The sequence below is a fragment of the Octopus sinensis genome, linkage group LG4 (genome assembly GCF_006345805.1).
Source record: "Octopus sinensis linkage group LG4, ASM634580v1, whole genome shotgun sequence".
NCBI classification, from domain to species: domain Eukaryota; kingdom Metazoa; phylum Mollusca; class Cephalopoda; order Octopoda; family Octopodidae; genus Octopus; species Octopus sinensis.
In genome coordinates, this window is record NC_043000.1 from 17,823,315 (window position 1) to 17,848,068 (window position 24,754).

Here is a 24,754-nt window from a genome sequence, read left to right on the forward strand (position 1 = left end):
AATCCAATTGTGTGACCTCCAAGACTGTGACAGCTAGGGATTTAAGGAATATTGGCTGCAAGTTATGTGGGAAAGCTGGACAAACAAGCAAAGCCATTTTCATCACCTCTGGACTTACTCATGTACCAAAAACCACCAGAAATTGCATCCTTGGGACCATGGCTTCTGTACATGAACCCCTGAAGCTACCTCCTTCTGCCTCCTTTAATACCCCGTCACAAGAGTTTGAGGTTTCAATGGGCCCAAAAGTATAATATTAGACATGAATAGTGTTCTGTTCACTGATGAAACCAGGGCGACCCTTGACAGACCTGACAGTTGGATCTATTTTGGAGATGACATCAACAACAGGGTGGAGGAGTCATATTGCAGCCCAGTCAGGGTGCCTGAAGGGGTTAAAGTGACCACAGCCACCTACTGCAATCTCCTGAAGGAGGTCTTGGATCCCTAGCTAGATGATATACCACTATCACTTCTAAGAAATCTTGTATTCATGCATGACAATGCTCCCTCCCACTCTTCTAGGACTACCCAAACATTACTAGGGCCTTACGGCATACAAGGTGGAAGGTTGGTGGTATGTCCACCAGCATCTCTGGATCTCAACCGTATCAAAAATCTTTGGTCCATCATTAAACAAGATGTTTATGCCAATGGACGCCAGTTTACATCGAAAGATGTCATATGGATGACCATCAAAACTGCAGCAAAGGCAGTCCAACCTGCTAATATTAAGAAATTCACAGATTCTATGACTAATAGGGTTTTTTAAGTTATCCTTCGAAATGGCACTCATGTGGCTAAATAATTCATTATGTCAATAAATGTTATAATATTATTAAGGTTTTCTGTTAAATATGTACTCAGTGTATGCTTAATATGTATCATTACCCTTCATTTTCTGAAAAAAAAATGTCTAGATGGGCTATTTTCATTCAAGAGCTATTAGTATGGTTCATCCAAAAACTGAAGAATCTGAAATAAAAAAGAAAGGACGTTACACAGAATAATGAAAGTATAACAATGGTGTTGCCATAGTGTACAAACCAGCTGGGAAAAGTTTTATCAAAATCAGTTCACAGAAAACTGAGAAATCCTAAATTTCACTCGTAAGCTATGAGCGTGTTCTGGGTGTATATACAAGATGGTATCAAAAGGTTCATGGTCTAGTTATGTTTAATAAAACATAACTTATTTACCTAAGTTTTAACATCATCTCCTTTGAAATAGTCACCTTGTGCAGCAATACACTGTTCCCAGCATTCTTGCCACATTTGGAATCTGGCCTGGAAGTTGTTTTCTGTAAGAGAGATGAGGACCTTCTGCGGTTTGCTCTATATCTCAACAGCAGTGTTCAAGCAGTGACCTTTGAGCTGCATTTTCATCTTAGGGTGAAATGCTTAGCAGTATTTTGTCTGTCTTTATGTTCTGAGTTTAAATTCCACCGAGGTCAACTTTGCTTTTCATCCTTTCTGGGTCAATAAATTAAGTACCAGTTGTGTACTGGGGTTGATTTAATTGACTTCCCCCTTCTTTCATAGTACCAGCATGAGTGGGGTTGCCATGTTAATTGCAAGACTTAATAGACCCTTTGACTGAGTAGTACTAGTATAGTAGAGAGAGAAAGGTGGGTTTGTGCTAGATGTCAAGAGGTTAAAGTATGAAAGAAGGGAGAGTAACAGGTTTCATGTTGATGGAGGTATATGGCTACCTTGCATTATGTAAGGGTGAAGGATAGGGGAATAGTTGGAATAGAGCTGGAAAGAGATAAAGGTGGTGAGGGGAAGGTGTTAGAGTGTGGCATCAAGGCACAAAAGGTGAATAGAAGAGAGGGAATGATGGGTAAATATAGGTTGCAATAGTGTGTGTGTGGGGGGGGGGGTGAGAGATGTGGGAAAGGAGAAGGCAATTAGAATGTGTGTGTGTATATACATATATATATATCTGTAAAATAATCATCATCATCATCATTATCGTTTAACGTCCGCTTTCCATGCTGGCATGGGTTGGATGGTTCAACTGGGGTCTGGGAAGCCAGAAGGCTGCACCAGGCTCCGGTCTTATCTGGCAATGTTTCTACAGCTGGATGCCCTTCCTAACGCCGACCACTCCGTGAGTGTAGTGGGTGCTTTTTACGTGCCACCGGCACGGGTGCCAGACGAGGCTGGCAAACGGCCACGATCGGATGGTGCTTTTTACGTGCCACCATGTGACAATTATTCAGTAGCCAACATAAAACTCTTGAGTTTCGGATGCCGAGGTGGGAATCCACACCCATCTCTTCGGTTATCTATATATATATATAGATGATTGCTTCATCTTGTCAGATTTGGCATTTAATCTCCTTCAAAGTTGTCCCTTTCTGAAGCTACATGCTTTATCCAGCATTATTTCTATTGATGAAAACATTCCTGGAACTCCTTTTTTGGTGGTAGCTGCCTCACCACATTCTCTTGGATTTCCTCAACATCTTGAAATCTTGTTGGGGGTCTTGCACTGTGAAGACTGAGCCTTGGTTTTGGGATCATAGCCACCTATGATTCATCACCTGTTATGACCATTTTCAAAAAGGTTTCATTTTCCTCAACACAGTTGAGGAGATCCTCCCTACCTGAAACCCAATCTTCGTGAGGTGACCACACTTTACTTTACTTCTAAGTACTGCTATAAACAACAGAAGTGAGTGAGGATGTTATAACTTAGTGTGCATGTACAGTAGAACTCAAGGTCCCATTTGTGCTAAGTACCTTCACTCTGGGTACTTCAGCTCTGTCACCATAGCAACAGTCCTGATACTTTTTAATCAGGCCTCATATGCTAAACAAGTGTTCAGAACAGAATTGACAGTATTGATCTTAAACTCTCTTCAGCTTCTAATTGGTAATGAGGTCAGGTTATATGAGTGGTTAAAGATGTTGCTAAGTTCAATTATTGTCTCATTCCCTACACACTTTAAGTCTATAATTAAATTTGATAGCCCCCTGCCCACCCTCCACTAATGATTTTGAGTTATAGAACTTCTCTGATACTTTGCTCTTGTCTAATGGAAGGAAGTGTCCGTATTGTCACAGTCTACGCGGAAAGTGTATATTCTGTGTTTGGTTTTCCTGTCTTCTTGCAGCAGATTTTGATGACTGATACTTGGAAATGTATTATAGTATGTGTATTTTGGTCAGATTTTTTTTAGTATGTTATGTGATATGGGTGTGGCCATTTTCACAATTGTTGATGTTGCTAATTAGTTTCCAAAGTATTTTACTACTTGTTTTGGTGGTCTATCATCATCATCATCATCATCATCATTTAGCATCTGCTTTCCATGCTAGCATGGGTTGGACGGTTCAACTGGGGTCTGTGAAGCCAGAAGGCTCATCATGCCCAGTCTGATCTGGCAGTGTTTCTACGGCTGGATGCCCTTCCTAACACTAACCACTCCGTGAGTGTAGTGGGTGCTTTTTACGTGCCACCCGCACAGGTGCCAGACGGAGCTGGCAAATGGCCACGGACGGATGGTGCTTTTTACGTGCCACCTGTCTTTATCTATGTTAGATAAAAAGGTTTGGTGGGTGAAAAACACAAAGACACACATACACACACATACATCAGGATGAATGACTGCAGTTTTATTTAGCTTGAAGCTGTGTGAATCTAAGTAAAATCGCAGTCTCCTATACATACAGGCATGTCCTTTACAGGCGCACGTGCCACATAAAATGCACTCATGTCAGTGCTGTGTAAACACACTCGTACTGGTGTCATATAAAGGACACCCAGCACTCTCTGTAAAGTGGTTGGCATTAGGAAGGACAACCAGTCATAGAAACCATGCCACAATAGACAACTGGAGTCTGAACAGCACCTTGGTTGACCAGCTCCTGTCAAATCGTCCAACCCTGCCAGCATGGAAAACAGATGTTAACCCTTTAGCATTTAAACTGGCCATATCCAGCCAAAAGTATTCTGCCTGTTTTATGTTCAAACTGGCCAGATCTGGTCTCTCACACCAACCCTACAATATCATTTTAAAAATTAACAGCTACCTCATCAAAATCTCATAGCCACAAGATAATGCATGATTAGTTCAAAACAATGTGAATAAAAAGGATTAGTTTTGGCAGAATAATGTGAACACTAAAGGGTTAAACAATGATGAAAATAATGGGCTTTTTTTCACTTTCTCTCTACCAAATCCATTCACAAGACTTTTGTTAGCCTGAGGCTATAGTAGAAGACACTTGCCCAAGGTGTCACTCAGTAGAACTGAACTTAAAACCATGTCGTTGCAAAGCAAGCTTCTCACCACAGAGCCCTGTCTGCACCTGTAGTGCTGTGTGCTTTGTTAGAGGTTTTTATTTTTTAATTCTTTTACTTGTTTCAGTCATTTGACTGCAGGCCATGCTGGAACTCCGCCTTAGTTGAAGAACTTGACCCAAGGATTTATTCTTTGTAAGCCTAGTACTTATTCTATTGGCCTTTTTTTGTTGGACTGCTAAGTTATGAGATCATAAACACACCAGTTGTCAAGTGATGGTGGGAGGACAAACACAGATACACGCACACACATAAATACATACATACATACATACATACATACATACATACATGTATGTATGTGTATATATATATATATGTATATATATATATGTGTATATATATACACATGTGTATTTTTTCTCCTTGTTTCTTTCTGTGGAAGAGCGTAGGCTCGAAACATTAAAAACTTTTTCACTTCCCGACCATTAAACTTATACCTCTGTTTATTGTCTACACCACCTGTCTTTGTCTTTTGTTTTTTTTGTGAATTCTCCTCCTATATATATATATATATATTATATATATATATATTATATATATATATACGATGGACTTCTTTCAGTTTCCGTCTACCAGATCCAATCACAAGGTTTTGATTGGCCTGAGGCTCTGGTAGAAGACACTTGCCCAAAGTGCCACACAGTGGGATTGAACCCAGAACCATGTGGCAGGGAAGCCAGCTTCTTACCACACAGCCACCTCTGTGCCTATTATCTCTAGCTTTTATTAGGTTGGCTATTTTAATAGTGTAAGTAAACAGGGTTGTATTATTTTTTTCCCCCATGTTGCTTGGCTATTATGTTTTTTCAATAAACATTTTAAATTATTTTCTTGAATGTATTGTAATGCAGTGTCAATTCTGTGAATTGGGATGTTGCTCAATTCTGAAAATCTTAATTTCCTTCCTTGGTGGAAGTGATGGGCTTGGGGGATTTGATATTATAAAACATCCAATTAGGATATCTACCTTCTGTGGCTGAATTCACTGCCCTAAATACTTTACTGTATTTTTCTTTTTAGGAAGTGGAGGGCAGTCTGGTTAAGTACACCTCCAATGAGACTGAGCTACACCAGGCAGCAGCTTTGTGTGTGTGTGTGTGTATGTGTGTGTCTGTGTGTCTGTGTACACTAATGGCAGAAAGCATACTCAATGCTCTTGGTCGAGTTTTTTTATTATATTTGAAGCTGATGATTCACCCTGTCACTATTCAGAGTAATATATACATAGACACACACATATACAGCTCTATATGTGTATATATGTGTGGGTGTGAGTGAATATATATATATATGCATACATACATATATATATGTGTGTGTATATATATATATATATATATATATACTTACATACATATATACATACATATATATATGTGTATGTATATATATATGTGTGTGTATATATATGTATATATATATATATATATATATACAATACATACATATATATATGTGTGTGTATATATATATATATTATATATATATATATATATATATTATATATATATATACAATACATACATATATATGTGTGTGTGTGTGTATATATATATACATACATATATACATACATACATATATCATCATCATCGTCATCAATATCATCACCCTTTAACATCTTTTTTCCATGCTGGCATGGGATGGACCTATATATGTGTGTGATGATGATGATGATGATCATCATCATCATCGTCATCATCATCATCAATCTTCTATGCTGCTATGGGTCAGATGGTTTGAAGGGATCCAACTGATCTAAGGACTGCATCATGTGATGTAACTGTATGTACATCTACACACACACCCACTTGCTCCCTCTCTCTCTCACACACACACACACATATGCACACACACACACACACAGAATTATACGTCATATACAGAATAATGCAGTATGGAATGCAGCTGTATGGTAATTAGACAATCATGCAAATGAAAATATATTTAGTCATAAACCACTGAAAACCTAGAATAAATACATTAAGGAGTGTGTGATACAGCTTTTTAATAATCATTAAATATGTCTTAACCTATATATGCATAAATATATAGGGAAAGGGAGCAGTAAGTGTAGCATTTATAACCCTCATAAACTGGGGCATAAAAAAAACCCCTGTGAAAATGAAATTTAGAAAATGATTTATCTTTTGTAGTTTGGGCTCACTGTCCAGGATGTGTGGGTGGTAGTGACTGCAGTGGTGACACTGGTGGCGATGGTGGGAGGAGAATCATCACAATCCTAGATCTGTAGATGTACTATAGTGTAGGTCAAACTAACTGTTCAATGTTGCTCTCTGAATAGAAAACAATGGCCTTTGTCATCGAGTCTTTACTGTACTTTACTGTTTTTGTGTGGTTACCATGAAAGGTCATCAGATATTGTAAGGCCCATCAATTGTAGAAAGTGTGATGGTATTTTAGTTTTTTTTTTTTTGTGTGTGTATGTATATGTGTGTGTGTATGTGTATTTCTGACTGAGTTACACCAAAAAGGTCAACATGAAAGATCTGACAAAACTTGTATCACAGCTAAAGATATAGTTGGTAAAGAGGTCTAAGGCTCCTAGTGAGATTGACTGTCCCAAATAAATCCTTTTTTTTTTTTTGTATGGGGCACTTGAGAGTGACATTAACCTTCACAATTTCAAAGCAATTATGATTTTCTCTGGAGTCCAAAGGCATGTCAACTGAAGTCAGTAAATTATCATCACTATTGTCATCATCGTTTTAATATCCACTTTTCTATGCTTGCATGAATCATATGAATTCTGTTGAGGCAGATTTTCTACGGCCAAGATACCCTTTCCGTTGCCAGCCTCACCTGGCCCCCATGCCGGTGGCACGTAAAAAGCACCATCCGTTTGTGGCCGTTGCCAGCACCGCCCCGACTGGCCTCCGTGCCGGTGGCACGTAAAAGCATCATCCATTCGTGTCCGTTGCCAGCCTCGCCTGGCCCCCGTGCCGGTGGCACATAAAAGCACCATCCGTTCGTGGCCCCTTGCCAGCTCCGTCTGGCACCTGTGCAGGTGGCACGTAAAAAGCACCCACTACACTCGCGAAGTGGTTGGCGTTAGGAAGGGCATCCAGCCGTAGAAACACTGCCAGATCAGACTCGGCCTGATGCAGCCTTCTGGCTTCACAGACCCCAGTTGAACCGTCCAACCCATGCTAGCATGGAAAACGGACGCTAAATGATGATGATGATGATTATATATATATATATATATATATATATGCATATATATATATATATATGCATATATATGTGTGTCTTACTGTATTGACCAGGCTATCAGATGTTGCTATATATCGCTGATCACAATGTGCTTTCTCACATTGTCATAGCTTTCAAATGATGCTTTCCTGTTGGCTAGGCAGGCCAAATTTCCCTTGAACAGAATCCCAGTCTGTCTCAGGGTTATCCATTTACAGCTGAGTGACTGGAATAACATGGGATGAAGTGTTTTGCTCAAAAACACAACATGCTGCCTGTCTGGCAGTCGAAACCACGATTTTGCAATCACGAGCATGATACTCTAACCCAGCATTTCTCAACCAGAGTTCTGCAAAAGGTTCCTAGGGTTCCACAAGAAAGAGTGAGATAAGCTAATGCTAATTTCATGATCATAATATTACTATACATGCACAACCATATTATTGGTTATTGTAATATTGACGTTATCCTATCTAACCTATTATGTTATCAAAAAATATAACAACCATTTATATATATATATATATATATATATATATATATATATATCTTTTACTTGTTTCAGTCATTTGACTATGCCCATGCTGGAGCACTGTTGGCCATGCTGGAGCACTGTCTTTAGTCAAACAAATTGACCCCAGGACTTATTCCTTGTAAGCCTAGTACTTATTCTATTGGTTTCTGTTGCTGAACCACTAAGTTATAGGTGTATAAACACACCAACATCAGTTGTCAAGCAATGGTGAGAGGACAAACACAGACACACACACACAAATACACACACACACATATATACACACATACGATGAGCTTCTTTCAGTTTCTGTCTACCAAATCCACTCACAAGGTTTTGGTCGGCTTGAGGTTATAGTTGAAGACACATGCCCGGAACCATGTGGTTGGGAAACAAGCTTCTGACCACACAGTCAATCCTGCACCTATATATATATATATATATATATATTTTTTTTTTTCCACATGAACTACAATGTAAAAAATATGAGACAGATATGGTATATAATTTTTTTTTGTGCAGGGGTTCCTTGGGGTTTGTAATTTGTTTTAAGGGTTACACAATGGTAAAAAGGTTGAGAAACACTGCTCTAACCACTTGACAGTGTACCTTTACATGTGTGTGTGTGTGTGTGTGTGTGTGCACACGTGTCTTTGTGATTGTGTTTGCCCAACCTTCTCAACAACCAGTATTGATTTGTTTATGTCCTTGTAACTTAGCAGTTCAGCAAAAGTGATCAATAGAATATGTACTAGACCTAGAAATTAAGTTGTGGGGTTGATTTATTTGACTAAGCCCTTCAAGGCAGTGGCCCCAGCATGACTGACTGAAGCAAGTAAAAGACAGACAATATACCTGTTCTGAAGAAGTCTTTTGACAGGAGCCTATGTTCTTTGGTGAAGAGGTGCCAAGAAGTTTTAGGTGTTAAGTAATGAATGAATCATATAAGTGCTCCAGCATGGACACAGTTCACTCACTGAAACAATTAAAAGATAAATACCTTTGGGGTTATATCCAGCCCAGTATTTAGAGCAGTGCTTTTCAACCTTTTTGCAGGAGCGGAACCCCAAGGAAACATTCCACTGGCTCGAGGAAACCCTGTGCAATAATTTAATAGTCTTATGCACAGGAGAATTAAAAATTACTGCCGATTTTAGCAGTTTTGTAACTTCTTGCGGAACCCCTGGACGGTACTGGCAGAACCCTAAGGTTCCGCGGAACCCTGGTTGAAAACCACTGATTTAGAGTATCAGTGTTGTGTACATGTATTTGTGTGTCTGGAGTCAATTGACCGCATAGTGTTTTGGAATTGTGTTGTAGTATTCTCTGGGGTTTTGTAGATATGTGTGGTTATTTGTATTGAATGTACCAGTAGGGACCATACGTGGTTAGAGCTTGCTGTAGCAGCAATCTATGTCCTTTGCATTATCTTCTATTTTTTTACTTGTTTCATTCATTGGACTGTGGCCATACTGGAGCACCGCCTTGAACTGGTTTAGTTAACTAAATCAACCCAATACTTAATTTTTTTTAGCCTGGTACTTACTTATTTTATCAGTCTCTTATGCTGAGCCACTAAATTACAGGAATATAAGCAAACCTACGCCATTTATGTACCAGGTGTGTGGGACAAACGCACATACACACACACACACATATATATATATCACATGATCACATGACAGGCCAGATTATCATGTTACACATCGCTGGTCACAATACACTTTGCATTGCTTTAGCTTTTGAATGATGCCACCCCACTGACTAGGTAAGCAGATGAACACCACACCCCACCGGATTGGAAGGGGGACTGGAGCAACAGGAAATTGAGTATTTTGCTCATGTACACAATGCACCATCCATCTACCAAATCTACTCTCAAGTTGTTGGTCAGCTTAAGACTATATACAGTTGGAGACACTTTTGCTCAAGATGTTGCACAGTGGGACTGAACCCAGAACCATGTGGTTGGGAAGCAAAGTTCTTACCACACAGCCACACCTGCATCTACTACTTACGCATTTTACTTTTTCTTTCTTAACGATGCTTTCTATGCAAACTTCACTGTTCATGAGATATTGCAGGTACATTCTAGAACTTTTGTTTACACCAGTCCCATATCAACCAGCTAGAAATCTGATTGTAACTACTAAAATAGTAGTAGCATCCACCAAATCCACTAGTTTTCATCTTACCATCAAAGAACATCAAAAACAACCAACCTTCACCGTTAACAACATAAACATATCACACACGCACACGCACAACCACAGACATAAACAAACACAAACACACGCTCCCACGCATGCAGTAGACGAAAACACTAAGAATATAGTGTTTGTTTGTGTGTGTGTGTGTGTTTGTGATTGAAATGATGATGATGATGATGATGATGATGACGTTGATGACGAAGATACCTGAGAATAAATTACCATTTGAGAGCAACATCTAAATATATAGTCCACCCACTTCTCCAGTGTATTGTTAAATCAAAAGAACTATGAAAGAAATCTTAATGTTTGACATCTGAAACTTGTCTGGCTTGAGGTTGGAGGGCAGGGAGTTGGAGCAAGGGGTGAGCTGTGACATTTAGTGAACTACTGGCTTGGACTGGTTGGTTGGTTGGCTGGCTGGCTGGTTGTCAGGGGAAGCCTGACGCAGTTAGTTTAGTTGCTTGCTGTATTGGTAGCCTCAGATTGACTGCAAATAAAGACGTCTATAACTAAAACACACTGCATGACGATGATGATGATGATGATGACGATGGCGATGGTGGTGGTGGTGATGATGATGATGATGATGATGGTAGTGGTGGTGGTGATGATGATGATGATGATGGTAGTGGTGGTGGTGGTGTTGCTGGTAGCTACAATAATAATAGTAATAGCAATAATAACGATTTCTTTTTTTTAATAAAAGTAATAACAATAGCAACAGTAATAAAGTGATGATGGTGTGTGTGGGGGGGGGTGCAGCAGTGTGGTGGTACTGGTGGTGGTGGTGGTGGTGGTGGTGGTAGTGGTAGTGATGTTATATTTGCCACAAGGACATAGAAGGAAACACAGTCAGAGGTGAAGATGTCATTACTTCAAGTAAAAATATAAAAATATTCCAATTAATTATTTTAAAAAAAATCTATAAAATTTTCCAAGTCAAATAATATGAATAATATATTATATGCCAGCATAGACAACAGGCATTAAATGATAGTAATTATATATATATATATTATATATATATATATGTATATATATATATATATATATATATATATATATATATATATATATATATATATATATGTATTATTTATGTTGATATATAATTATATATGTATATATATAGAGTAATATATATATAACCCATGCTAGCATGGAAAACGGACGTTAAGCAATGATGATATAAGCAAAATAAGACTAGGTAGAAAATGCTAAAATAATTTTATCATGAGGAACATTTTAGTACTGGTTCAGTCTTTATGACTTTTTCAACTTTTCGTAAAGCATGGAAAACAATTAAATTGGGGAAAAATTAAATGAAATGTATTTTTTAAAATATTGTGAAAATGAGTAAAAGAGAGAGACAGAGACAGACAGAAAAATGGAAAATGTCCCTTGCATTTGAAAACTATGGAAATATTTTTAAAAAACATTTAATTTAATTTTTCCACAATTCAATTGTTTTTCATGTTTTACTCTAAGTTGAAAAAGTTGCAAAGACTGAAACCGGTACTAAAATGTTCTTCATGATTTCCTTTTCAACCTTCTGCATATATATATATCACACACAAATATACATATACACTTGTTGCCAGTTCAAATATGCTTGAGATGTATTTAAACCTGTAAGAAATTCATTCACTATATCTTGTCAGATTGCACTGTCCTTAGACTGACACCCAAACACTCAGAAATGTTTGTATTGGAGCTTCCAGCATGAATGCCAAGCAATACAGCGTGTCGCTACCAAATTTCTGGCAGTGTGAATTGAGTAAAGGTGCTGTTCTTTTCACAGACAGTGCCCAACTGACCCTACTATACTGTGTAGTTCACAAAATCAAAAACAAAGAATGCGCATATGCAAAATTAAAAATATAAAATGGTGACAATTTAACACATCGCACCCTGTATATATATGTGTGTGTGTGTGTGTGAAGTTTCTTGTAGACAAATATGTATAAGTACATCGAGTCAGGTTCACAGTGCTCCCACCAGTCATGACAAAATACAGTGAATGGCTTTCTTACATTTCCAAATGTATCTCAAGCATACTTGAAATGGTAACAAGTTTGTATTTAGACACATCACTGCTTAACGCTGTCACCCTGTATTTTATTTATGGCAACCCTCTGAATAGTACAACCAGTCATTGAATGATGAAGGGAATATCGAAAGAGGGACCTGTCTCTTGTGTCATTTTGTAGTGTCTACCTCTCTAGTCTCTGTAGCTGAAGAGCAGATAACCATTCTGAAATACATGTATCCAACAGTCTGGTTAGTGGATGTTGTGAGCTGAATCAGTTATTTACACCTGTTTGTTTATGGTGAGAAATTTTCTCCATGACAAAAGACAGTGAAAAAGCTTTCTATGCCTCAAGCATAGTTGAAATGGTAACAGGTTTGAATTTCTAAGAATCACTGTTTAGTGCTGTCACTCCATATATATATATATATATATATATATATATATATATATATATTATATATATATATATACTGGAGTAAACACATAAATGTGAAACAAGGTGGAAAAAAGAGTACTCAAATACCAGTGGTAGAGTAACATGCTTTATTTAAAGCAGCAGAAAATTCAACAAAACCTGTTACTCTGAGTTTCACGTTGCCGTTCGTCGGACAGTTTTTTCTACCAAAAACTGTCCGACGAACGGCAACGTGAAACTCAGAGTAACAGGTTTTGTTGAATTTTCTACTGCTTTAAATAAAGTATATATATATATATGAGGAGGGGATCCCCTTCTGTCATGAATGACCATGGGACTGCACCTAGAAAGTTACCCTCCGAGGCACAAGTCAGGGCAAGATTGTTTGTGGAAGGCTAGCAGTCGCCCATGCATACCAGCCTCCCCTCTCCACACCACTGATGTCACAATTCATTTCTACAGCTGAGTTAACTGGAGCAACGTGAAATAAAGTGTCTTGCTCAAGAACACAACACACAGCCTAGTCCAGGAATGAAACTCACTACCTTGTGTTTGTGAGCTCGATGCTCAAGTCACTGAGCCATGCGCCTTCACACACACACACACACACACACACACACACACACATATATATATATACAGGGTGCAATGGGTTAAATTGTCGCCATTTTATATTTTTAATTTTGCATATGCGCATTCTTTGTTTTTGATTTTGTAAACTACACAGTATAGTAGGGTCAGTTGGGCACCATCTGAGAGAAAAACAGCACCATGACACAATTCACACTGCCAGAAATTTGGTAACGACATGCTGTACTGCTTGGCATTCATGCTGGAAACTCCAATACAAACATTTCTGAGTGTTTGGGTGTCAGTCTAAGGACAGTGCAATCTGAGGACATCTGCCAAGAGGGATAAAAATCAAACATACAGTCAACATCATGGTGTTTGGAGTGATCACTAGTGATGGTGACTTTATGCCTCCATTCATCTTCCCGCACAGCCTCAGACTCAACTTGGAGGCCTACATCAAGTGTCTGGAGAAGGTAGTGCTGCCCTAGGTCAAGAGGGTGGTTGCTGGAAGACCCTTTTATCTGGCAACAGGACTCTGCACCATGCCACACAAGTAGGAGAACCCAGTCGTAGCTGTCAGACAATTTCTGCGACCACACCACCCCTAATATTTAGCCACCTAACTCCCCAGACTGGAACCCGGTTGATTATTATGTGTGGAGTGCTATTGAGTGAGAGACCAACAAAACTCCTTGTAACACCATAGATGAACTGAAGGCAAGGATTATGGTAGCATTCACCAACTTACACAAGGAGACCATCTAGAAAAGTTGTAGGTGATTCCAAAGTCATTTGGAGGCCATAGTTTGAGCCAATGGGCATTTTATTGAATAAATTTTCTCTTTAGTATTTCAAGATATTTTTATGTAATTTTGGTAAATATATCTATTAAAATGAGATAATCAGTGTTATTTTCGTTTTTGTATAATTTAGACGACAGTTTATTCACCGCATCCTGTATACGGATGTGCGCACACACGCACACACACACACATGTATATACATGTATATATATAATATGTATATATGTGCATGTGTGTACATGTATACATATATATAATGTTTGTGTGTATGTGTGTGTGTATATAATATATGAAGTGTACAGTGTGTCTGTGTATATATATATATATATATATATATATATATATATCCATATATATGTATATAAAATATATATATATACATTAATATAATCTGTGTGTGTATATATATATATATATATATATATATATATATCCATATATATGTATATAAATTATATATTATACATTTATATAATCTATGTGTGTTATATATATATATATATATATATATATATATCCATATATATGTATATAAATTATATATATTATACATTTATATAATCTATGTGTGTGTATATATATATATATATATATATATATATATATATCCATATATATGTATATAAAATATATATTATATATGTATACATTTATATAATCTATGTGTGTGTGTATATATATATATAGCCATATATAAGTATATAAAATATAAATTATATATGTATACATTTATATAATCTATGTGTGTGTATATATATATATATATATGTGTGTGTATATGATATATATATGTATGTGTGTCTGTGTGTGTATAGTTATATGTATGTGTGCAGTGATGTAATATCCCAGAGGGATGAATGGAGTTATTTACATAAGACAAATCAGCTCCCTGGCCCAACCCTTCACTGTAATTGCCATTAACATTAAAACAAAATGCCTTTTCCCTGCTGTCAGCTTACAAACACAAGTTGAGAGAAGAGAGACATTCAGACAAGACTAACTCCAAAACTCTCTCCACTTTTCAATCACCTTTTCATGAAATATACTGGAGGTCAGGACTTCTCTAGCTACCTCCACTTTTCTTTTGATACTGGAAGTCTAGTAATGGTAATAATAATAATAATAATAATAATGATAATGATAAGGTAGTAATACTACTAATAGTAACGATGGGAAAGAGGCTTAGGTCTTTCTTTTTTTTTTTCCTTGATTTTTACTTTTTGTTTTTCCTTTTTTTTTTATATTGTTATATTTTTGTGTTGGAAAGTTTTCAAAACAACATCTTCAGAATCTTTTTCTAGCTGTCTTTACAGCTTATTCTGTATGCTTGTCTGACTATCTGTTTTTCTGTCTGTCTGTATGTCTGTCTGTATGTCTGTCTGTCTGTCTGCCTGCCTGCCTGTCCGTCTGTCTGCCAGCCTGCCTGTCTATCTGTCTCGGCTCTCTTTCCCTCTGTCTGGCACTCTGTCTATCTGTCACTTCTCTCTCACTCACTCTGTTATTCTGTTTATCTTCTTTCTCTCTTTAAGTCTCTCTCTCTCTCTCTCTCTCTCTCTCTCTCCTTCTCTTGCTATATATATACATGTGTGTCTGTGTGTGTGTATGTGTGTATTTCTCTCTCTATCTCTTTCTCCTCCTCCTCTGTCTGTCTCAATCTATCCATCTTCTTCCTCAGATCAATAATTTATATGGTTTACTCATTTCATATTGCTTCCATTGATTTCTGTCTGTATTTAGAAAGCATTAGATTGTTGTTGGTATTATTCTTATTCTCAAGAAATCATTATTATTATTATTATTATTATTATTATTATTATTACAATGTTTTGGGTTATTTTATTAATTTATTTATTTTTTGCTTGGCTTTTCCTTCTCATTGATTTCATTTTCAGAAAGGTAAATTGTAGCTTTCTGTCAGAATTTTTCCAAGGTAAATGTCATAGATGGCTGTTACTGTTATCTGGTTTACACCTTCAGAATTGCTATCTTAATACTATTGTAATCCTTACCAATTATTGTATTGACTGCCTATAAAAGGCTATAAACACTCCTCTAAGACATAAACAATCCCCTTCTCTAACCAAAGTGCTTCTCTCAATCACCATCATCATTCATTATATGTATGTTATTTCTCTGCTTGGATGGGTTGGATATGTCTTTTTCAGCATAATGTTTCACTCCTTGTGGCCCTTTATCATATCATTGGTGGGATTCAGCTTCTTAAGATCAGCATTCACTAACCCTTCCTTTTCTACAGGTTACTTCTACTTAGATCTCTTGGCTCTTCTGTACTCAACTGTCATCCATTATATGCACCATGCATTCATACCAGTTCAAGCTTCTCTTATGTACTTTACACATAATTCCTCTTACGCCCAGTTTTCTTTTCAGATTATTTGTTCTCTGTCATTCAAGCACACTAACTCTAGTAGAATATGTTTGTCTAATTTTTTTCCAACCTTTGCACATCCTATGCATTCAGTGCCCGTATGTCTCTACCATGTAATATCATACTTCATACAATCTGCCCTTCACTCATTAAGAAAATCCCTTTGTCACCAGCAGAGGTTATAGCTCACTGATCTTTTCCCATTTTGTTCTGGTTACTATGGTTTTAGACAACCCATCACCACTATTAATTTCGTTTACCTAGGTAACAGAAACTGTCAATTACTTTTAGTAAGACACCCAGACATTTCAAAGAACTTAATTTTTAGGTACTCTTACTGCTAACTACTCTTATGTATCTTTCTGTCAGCCTGCCAATGATTTTACTGCATTTCTTTTACATCATAGTTTATATTAGGTGCATAGTACTGAATTTCTGCTTCTTTCTGCATATAGCACATACCCATTTCTCAGGTGGTAGTAGAGTCCTGCCTTCTTTAAGATCCCAATTCAACATTTGGTATTGCTTCTCTAATTCTTCAATAGATTCAGCTATCAGAGATAGGTCATTGGTATACAAAGGTTCCCATGGACAGTTGATCTTAAATTCCTCTTGAATGACCTGGAGAATTATAATAAAGAAGAGGAGGCTGAGAATCAAATGCTGGTTGACTCCTACCTACACAATGCTACCTATCAAATGCTGGTTGACTCCTACCTACACAATGCTACCTATCAAATGCTGGTTGACACCTACTTCACTGAACTCATTGCTAGCAGAGCTTACTGACATAATCTCTGTGCATAGCTTTCATAGCTCTCACCATCCTTTCATTTACACCTAGTTTCCTTAACAACTATCAGAGTGTGGTGGCCTTTCAAAAGCCTTCTTGAGATCAATAAATTCTCTATGTAGTAGCTTGTTCCTAGCTAACAGCTTTTCCTGTATTTATTTTTCTAAGAAGAAAGTATTAACAGTACCCTGCCCTTGTATAAAACCCAGACTGCATCTCACTTAAGTTAATCCTCTTCATAATTAGTTGTATTATAACTCTTTCTGTTACTTTCATAACTTGGATTATCAGTTTAATGCCTCTGGAGTTACTGCTTTCTGGATCATCTCTTTTGCCTTTGTAGCAGAGTTTTTTTTGTTTTCATATACTTACTAAGTTTGGAAAAAGAGGCAGTGCTCATGGCCTGTGCAAAACCCTCTGAGACTGGTGAAATTGATGCTGTTAATATTCTGTTTAAACTGTTGCAGTTCAACACTTGCAAGAAAAACATGAGCAGGGAGAATATTGCAGAGGGATGATGTTCTAAAGAGGAAGGACTGGCCAAAGTGGTTAATGCTGAGTCAAGGGCATTGGACACAACTAGGTTTAAGAGAGTTGGAGAGTCGGATCCACTGTAGATGTGCCAGTGACTGTTCAATAGTGTTCACACATCAACAATACTTGTACTAATAATAGTAATGTCATGGAAGACAGAGCCTGATGCAAATAGAGAACAAATACAGAGTAAAAACAGCAGAATTAGAACAATAGTGAGATGCAAGCAAATGGAAATGGATCAGTGTATTAAGGAAATATATAGAAAAAAAAGTAGGGAAGTACTTGACTGAGTACTTTATTCTGTTGACCCCAGAAGGGAAAAAGCAAAACAGCACATGCATTTTGCCTGATGCTCTAATGGTTTTCTCTAATAATAATCCTTTTTACTATAGGCTCAAGGTCTGAAATTTTGTGGGATAGTTAATTACACTGGCCCCAGTACTCATCTGATGAAAGGCAAATTTGACCTTGGTGGAATTTGAACTTAGAACATAGAGACAGATGAAATGCTGTTAAGCATTTTGCCTGGTGGACTAATGATTCCATCAGTTCACTGCCTTCTTCTTTTTCTTCTTCTTCTTCTTCTTCTTCTTCTTCTTCTTCTTCTTCTTCTTCTTCTTCTTCTTCTTCTTCTTCTTCTTCTGCTTCTTCTCTCTTCTTCTTCTTCTTCTTCTTCTTCTTCTTCTTCTTCTTCTTCTTCCTTCTTTCTCTTCTTTTTCTTCTTTTCGTCTTCTTCTTCTTCTTCCTCCTCCTCCTCTTCCTCCTGCTGCTGCTGCTGATGATGATGATGATGATGAGGAGGAGGAGGAGGAGATGGAGTCCCACTGCATGGCACTTTAGGCAAGTGTCTTCTGCTATAGCCCCGGGCCGACCAAAGCCTTGTGAGTGGATTTGGTAGACGGAAACTGAAAGAAGCCCGTCATATATATGTGTGTGTGTGTGTATATGTTTGTGTGTCTGTTTGTACCCCCAACATCGCTTGACCACCGATGCTGGTGTGTTTACGCCACCATAAATTAGCGGTTTGGCAAAAGAGACTGATAGAATAAGTACTACGCTTACAAAGAATAAGTCCTGGGGTTGATTTGCTCGACTAAAGGCAGTGCTCCAGCATGGCCACAGTAAAATGACTGAAACAAGTAAAAGCGTAATATGAACACAGACCAGAGGCTGTGATAGAAAATGAGAATTACAAGATCTTGTGGGATTTCCCCATAAAGACTGACTATACTATTGAAACAAGAAGACTGGATATGTTCATAGAGGACAAAATAAACAAACAGTGTAAGATCAGAGATTTTGCAATTCCCTTTGATAGCAGAGCTGATACAAAAAAGTGGAGGCGCAATGGCCCAGTGGTTAGGGCAGCGGACTCGCAGTTTCGATTCCCAGACCGGGCGTTGAGGCTCCGGCAGGGGATGGTGGTGATCCCTGCTGTACTCTTTCACCACAACTTTCTCTCACTCTTACTTCCTGTTTCTGTTGTACCTGTATTTCAAAGGGCCGGCCTTGTCACTCTCTGTGTCACGCTGAATATTCCCGAGAACTACGTTAAGGGTACACGTGTCTGTGGAGTGCTCAGCCACTTACACGTTAATTTCATGAGCAGCTGTTCCGTTGATTCGGATCAACCGGAACCCTCGTCGTCGTAACCGACGGAGTGCTTCCATGATACAAAAAAAGAGAGAGAGAGAGAGAAAATTGAAAAATAGAAGGATCTAGCCTGAGAGCTGAGGAGACTATGGAATACCAAGACAATACTATTATTCCTAATAGTAATTGGTGCACTTGGCACAACAGCAAAAAAGGCTATCTAAAAGACTGAAAGAGATTGGAATTGAAATTTGCATTGTTGATCTGTAGAAAAGTACCATCCTATATTCTCCTAGAATTCTAAAGAAAATTCCTGAGACTTAAGGAGACTTGTTACAAAATATAAAGACAGAATAACTGCTAACTAAATTAGCATGCACTAGCATAATAATGATAATAATAATAATAAATGCCCTGATGCAGTACCTGGCAGTGGCTCTCGTGGTTTCTGATCTTAACTGATTGGAAGTGTCATCATGTACATTGTTTTGTCTTGGTATAAAAGATGGGCTACAGCAAATATTCTGCTCAATACCACAGATTTGATTGTCAGTTGTTTGACCTTAACCAGTTGAGCATGTCCCTTAGTGGCTGACGATATGTGCATCTCTGATCACGAGCAGAAGTAGTGGGGGAGCATCATAGCCATGTGTTGAGAGGAATTCTTTGGGGTTTGGATAATTCACCTCTGGAAATATAGATGTTTTGTTCAACAGCCTTAAACAACCCTTATTCAAGGACCTTTTGAGTGGGATGGGCTACTTGACTAGAAGAAAATTCTAATTGGGCCCCACCTGCAAGGTCATGCGCTGTTTATATTGATATGAGATCACCATGTGGTGCACATATGGTTGTGATGCATGTGCCTGGTGTACCCTTATCAGACGGGTAGTCATGATGGGTATACTGGGCTTCGTATATTTTACCCCAGTGTCACTTTGATGTCATGCACTACTCTCTCACTCAACAATAATAATAATAATTTCCACACAGCCACTCCTGCACCTACTGTAACTGAATAAATTAAGAGAAGTTCAAAGAAATTAAGAATAAGGCAAAAAGGTTAAAATTTTGTTTTTCTTTTAATAAATCTCAGAAATCACTTAAAGAAAACATTCTTAACAAGCTTAAAAAAAACTTTAAAAAAACTTCAAAACCAGCACATTATATGGATTCTGCCCAGCTCTCTAATAAGGATTTGTAACATAGATACCAGGCCATAAACTTACTAAGGGCAGGATAGAAAAAGGGTAAAGACCCCCTTCAGTCATGCATGACCATGAGATTTCACCCTAGAAAGGCAAAGCTCTATTGGCAAAGGCTGATACAGCTTGACACCAGTGATGTCACATCTCATTTCTATAACTGAGCAAACTGGAGCAATGTGAAATAAAGTGTCTTGCTCAAGAACACAACACAGCCTAGTTTGGGAATCAAACTCACTACCTCATGATTGTGAGCTCAATGCTCTAACCTCTGAGCTATGTGCCTCCACAAAGGTGGGACAGAGCTGATCAAATAAATTTCCTGTATATTGGTTGGAAGCACTCCGTCGGTTACGACGACAAGGGTTCCGGTTGATCCGATCAACGGAACAGCCTGCTTGTGAAATTAACGTGTAAGTGGCTGAGCACTCCACAGACACGTGTACTCTTAACGTAGTTCTCGGGGATATTCAGCGTGACACAGAGAGTGACAAGGCTGGCCCCTTGAAATACAGGTACAACAGAAACAGGAAGTAAGAGTGAGAGAAAGTTGTGGTGAAAGAGTACAGCAGGGATCACCACCATCCCCTGCCGGAGCCTCGTGGAGCTTTAGGTGTTTTTGCTCAATAAACACTCACAACGCCCGGTCTGGGAATCGAAACCGCGATCCCACGACCGCGAGTCCGCTGCCCTAACCACTGGGCTATTGCGCCTCCTTCCTGTATATTACATATTTTATTGTCCCACATTACATTATTCCATACAAATTTAAATCTAGAACATAAAAGAATGGTATCTAAATTTCACAAGACATTTTGTCCTGCACATTACTATTTCTACCATTCCACACCTTCTGAAAACAACAACAATAGTAATAGTAGCAGCAACAACTGTGCCACTAGCTATATGAAACCACAAATCTTGTTAATACAAAGCAGGACATATTAAAGATAGTTGAGAGATTGCTGCCCCATAGGGGATTGGTATATGATTAGTGAACTATATATCAGTACTATAACCATTGTTCTAAGGTTAGCTGTCATTGTAATAGTACAGATAAACCCCAAATGTTACAGCATTTGTGTACAGTCAGTAGCAGTAGTAGTAGTAGTGGTAGTAGTAGACTCTAACTAAATCTGTTGGACACTTTCTGTCTCTCTCTGTCTCTCTCTCACTTTCTCCTTTTCTCATTAACAGGTTTATGAGTACAGCTACACTAACTCACATGCACATGCTCACACTCATACACACACACATACACACCCATACACACACACACACACATTAAACCTGAGCAAAGAATTAATCTAACATGTTTACTTCAAGCCCAATGGAGTTCCCATTTCTGCTTGTGTGTTCATACATATACACATGGATATATATATCAGGTCATCCCATAAGTTCTGTCCGATTTTACTGTTTTTAAAATTGAATGAAATTTAATAGTATTTTAGAATGTCTAATAGCATTAAAAATTATTTTTATGCATTTGTGTGCATTTAAACTAATTGAATATTATTTTACAAAATAATAGAATTAAAATTTCTTTGATTAAAACCCTTTCTAACATGGAAGTATCCTAAAAGCATTTCAGGCACATAATGCTTTATGAGTATTAGAAAGGAAACTCTACTGCTGAAGCAACTTGAAACATACACTCAGTTTATGGGAAAGAATGCTTGTGGTGATTTCAGCCTTGAAGATGAAGATCGAACAGGGCGTCCAGTTGAGTTTGATGATAAGCTCCTTGAGGCATTACTTGAAGAAAATCCTGCATTATCAGTTGAAGCATTGACAATAAAGCTTAGTTCAAACCATACAACTGTTCTTCGTCATCTTAAACAGCTTGGTTCCTAAACTTGAAAATGGGTGCCTCATGAATTGTCTGAAAGCAACCACAAATCCCAAGTTGACATCTGCTCTTCTCTCCATTTCACCCTTTTCAGATAGACTTTTGACTGGTGATGAAAAATGGATCTTCTATCAAAATGTTAAACATCATAAACAGTGGCTTGGTAAAAGGGAAAAAGCTCAACTATAACCATGAAGGGAACTTCATGGGAAAAAAGGTTCTTCTCTCTATCTGGTGGGATTGCAAAGGAGTAATTCACTTTGAATTGTTACCACCTAATGCAACAATCAATGCTCAAGCCTACTGTCAGCAATTAGAGCATTTGAACCAAGCTTTGAAGAAAAAAAGACCCGCTTTAGTGAATCTAAAAGGAGTGATGTTTTATCAGAGCAGTGCGCACCCCCACACTGCAAAGATCACATCACAGAAGATCGAAGAGCTTGGTTGGGAAAAAATTCCTCATCCAACTTATTCTCCCAACCTTGCTCCTTCAGGCTACCATTTATTTCGTAGTTTACAGAATCATTTGGAGGACATAACTTTCGCAAGCCAGGAGAGATTGAAACTGACATTTCAGAGTTCTTTGCTTTGAAACCAAAAGAGTTTTACATTGATAGGATTAAAATGCTTGTAAATAGATGGAAGGAAGTCCTGGATAATGAGGGAAAGTACATTGATGATTAAATTTCAATTAAATATAGCATTTGATCACTTGTTTTCTTTATTCAAAATTCGGACAGAACTTATGGGATGACCTGATATATATATATATATATATATATATATATATATATACTCACACACACTGAAATGCCCATAAATATTTTTACATACATATATGTATGTGTGTATTAACAGGATGACTCAGTTATGTATTACTTTGTTTCATGAACATAAATTTGAATGAGTCCTCTTTTCTTTGCATTTTCACATAAGGTCAATGTTATTTCCTGTCCACTCTCTACCTTGATGACTTAGTTGTGCAATATCATCAGCGGAATCCAAATCTCCCAGCCTCCCTTCTCCTCACTCTGTTCCATATGCCGAGTTGCTCATAATCTTTATAATGAAGTTATTACAAATAGGCTGGAGAAAAATGAAAACAATACACTTTCCCAACTACATGCTCCTGGGTTCACTTCCACTGCATGGCACCTTAGGCAAGTGTCTTTTACTATAGAACTGAGCCAACTAAAGCCTTGTGAGTGGATTTTGTGGAAAGAGACTAAAAACCAGTTGTGTGTGTGTGTGTATCTATGTGTGTTTTTGTTTTTATGTTTGTCTCTCACCATTACTTTGAGACAACCAGTGTTGGTTTGTTTATGTCACCACAACTTAGCAGTTTGGCAAAAATGAAACTGATAAAATAAGTACCAGTTTTAAAAGTAAGTACTGGGGTCGATTTGCTCGACTACACCCTTTAAGGCTGTGCACCAGCAGAGCTGCAGCCCAACATCTGAATCAATTATTAAAAGGAAAAGTCTTGGTGAACACTGACATAGTGTCAAATAACTCTAGATTCTCATCTTGTTCTGATACAATGAAAAGAATGTTAATAGAAGGATGTGAAGTTGTTGATAAATTTTTCATGGATGCTGTTGATTTGTACAATCTCTTACTGTAATCCATGATGAATTCTGCTAAAGGTCATCTTGAAGTTTGTGGGTCAATGCAACTGATAACTAGAGGTATATGAAATTCACCATACTGTTCTATACAGTTGAAAATTTGTTCTGTACTTGTTAGGAAAGTCAGCCTACTGTTTATGGAGGTTGTGGGTTAGTTTTTGTCTTAGTCTATTGAGGACTGATGTACTAAACATTTTTCCTTGAAATCAAAAGCAATATGATACCTCATTAAATGTTACAAGCTCTGAGGAGGTATCATTTCTTTAGTACAGTCAGAATAACTTCTCGTCTCCCCATCATCTGGGCACTGTTCTGTATAGCATATCATTTTGAAAAGATAGACAAGTTCCTGTGCAAAATTTCCTGCCCATGTTTCAACATTTCAGCTGGGATATGATCATGTCCAACTGCCTTGTTATTCCTTTTGTGTAGTGGTTCTGAACAACAAGGGTTCATATGACCTTTGGGGGTCCACATAAGATTTTGTTGTTCAAGTTTATGCCCAATAAATTGGATACACTTCTGCAATACACAAAATATTTTGACAAATTTAATACAAAATCTGATGATATTTAATTATAAAAATATAATAGGTTTTCTTAAATGTCAAATGGTTATTAGGGTCCATCCAAGTAAAGCAGGAATCAAGGGGGATCCATAGGTGAAAAATGATTGAG

The 24,754-nt window shown here is 37.7% G+C and overlaps 1 protein-coding gene and 1 long non-coding RNA gene across 3 annotated transcripts in view; one reads left to right on the forward strand and one right to left on the reverse strand.

Annotated features, from left to right (window-relative positions):
- Window positions 1-24,754, forward strand: part of LOC115210923 (tRNA-dihydrouridine(20a/20b) synthase [NAD(P)+]-like) — a 165,299-nt gene that overhangs the window by 27,694 nt on the left and 112,851 nt on the right. The window lies entirely within an intron of this gene.
- Window positions 18,953-22,881, reverse strand: LOC118762890. The gene is made up of 3 exons (XR_004998641.1): window positions 22,870-22,881; window positions 21,729-21,733; window positions 18,953-19,122 (listed from the first exon to the last, which is right to left on the reverse strand). It is a non-coding gene; the product is annotated as an uncharacterized LOC118762890 (long non-coding RNA).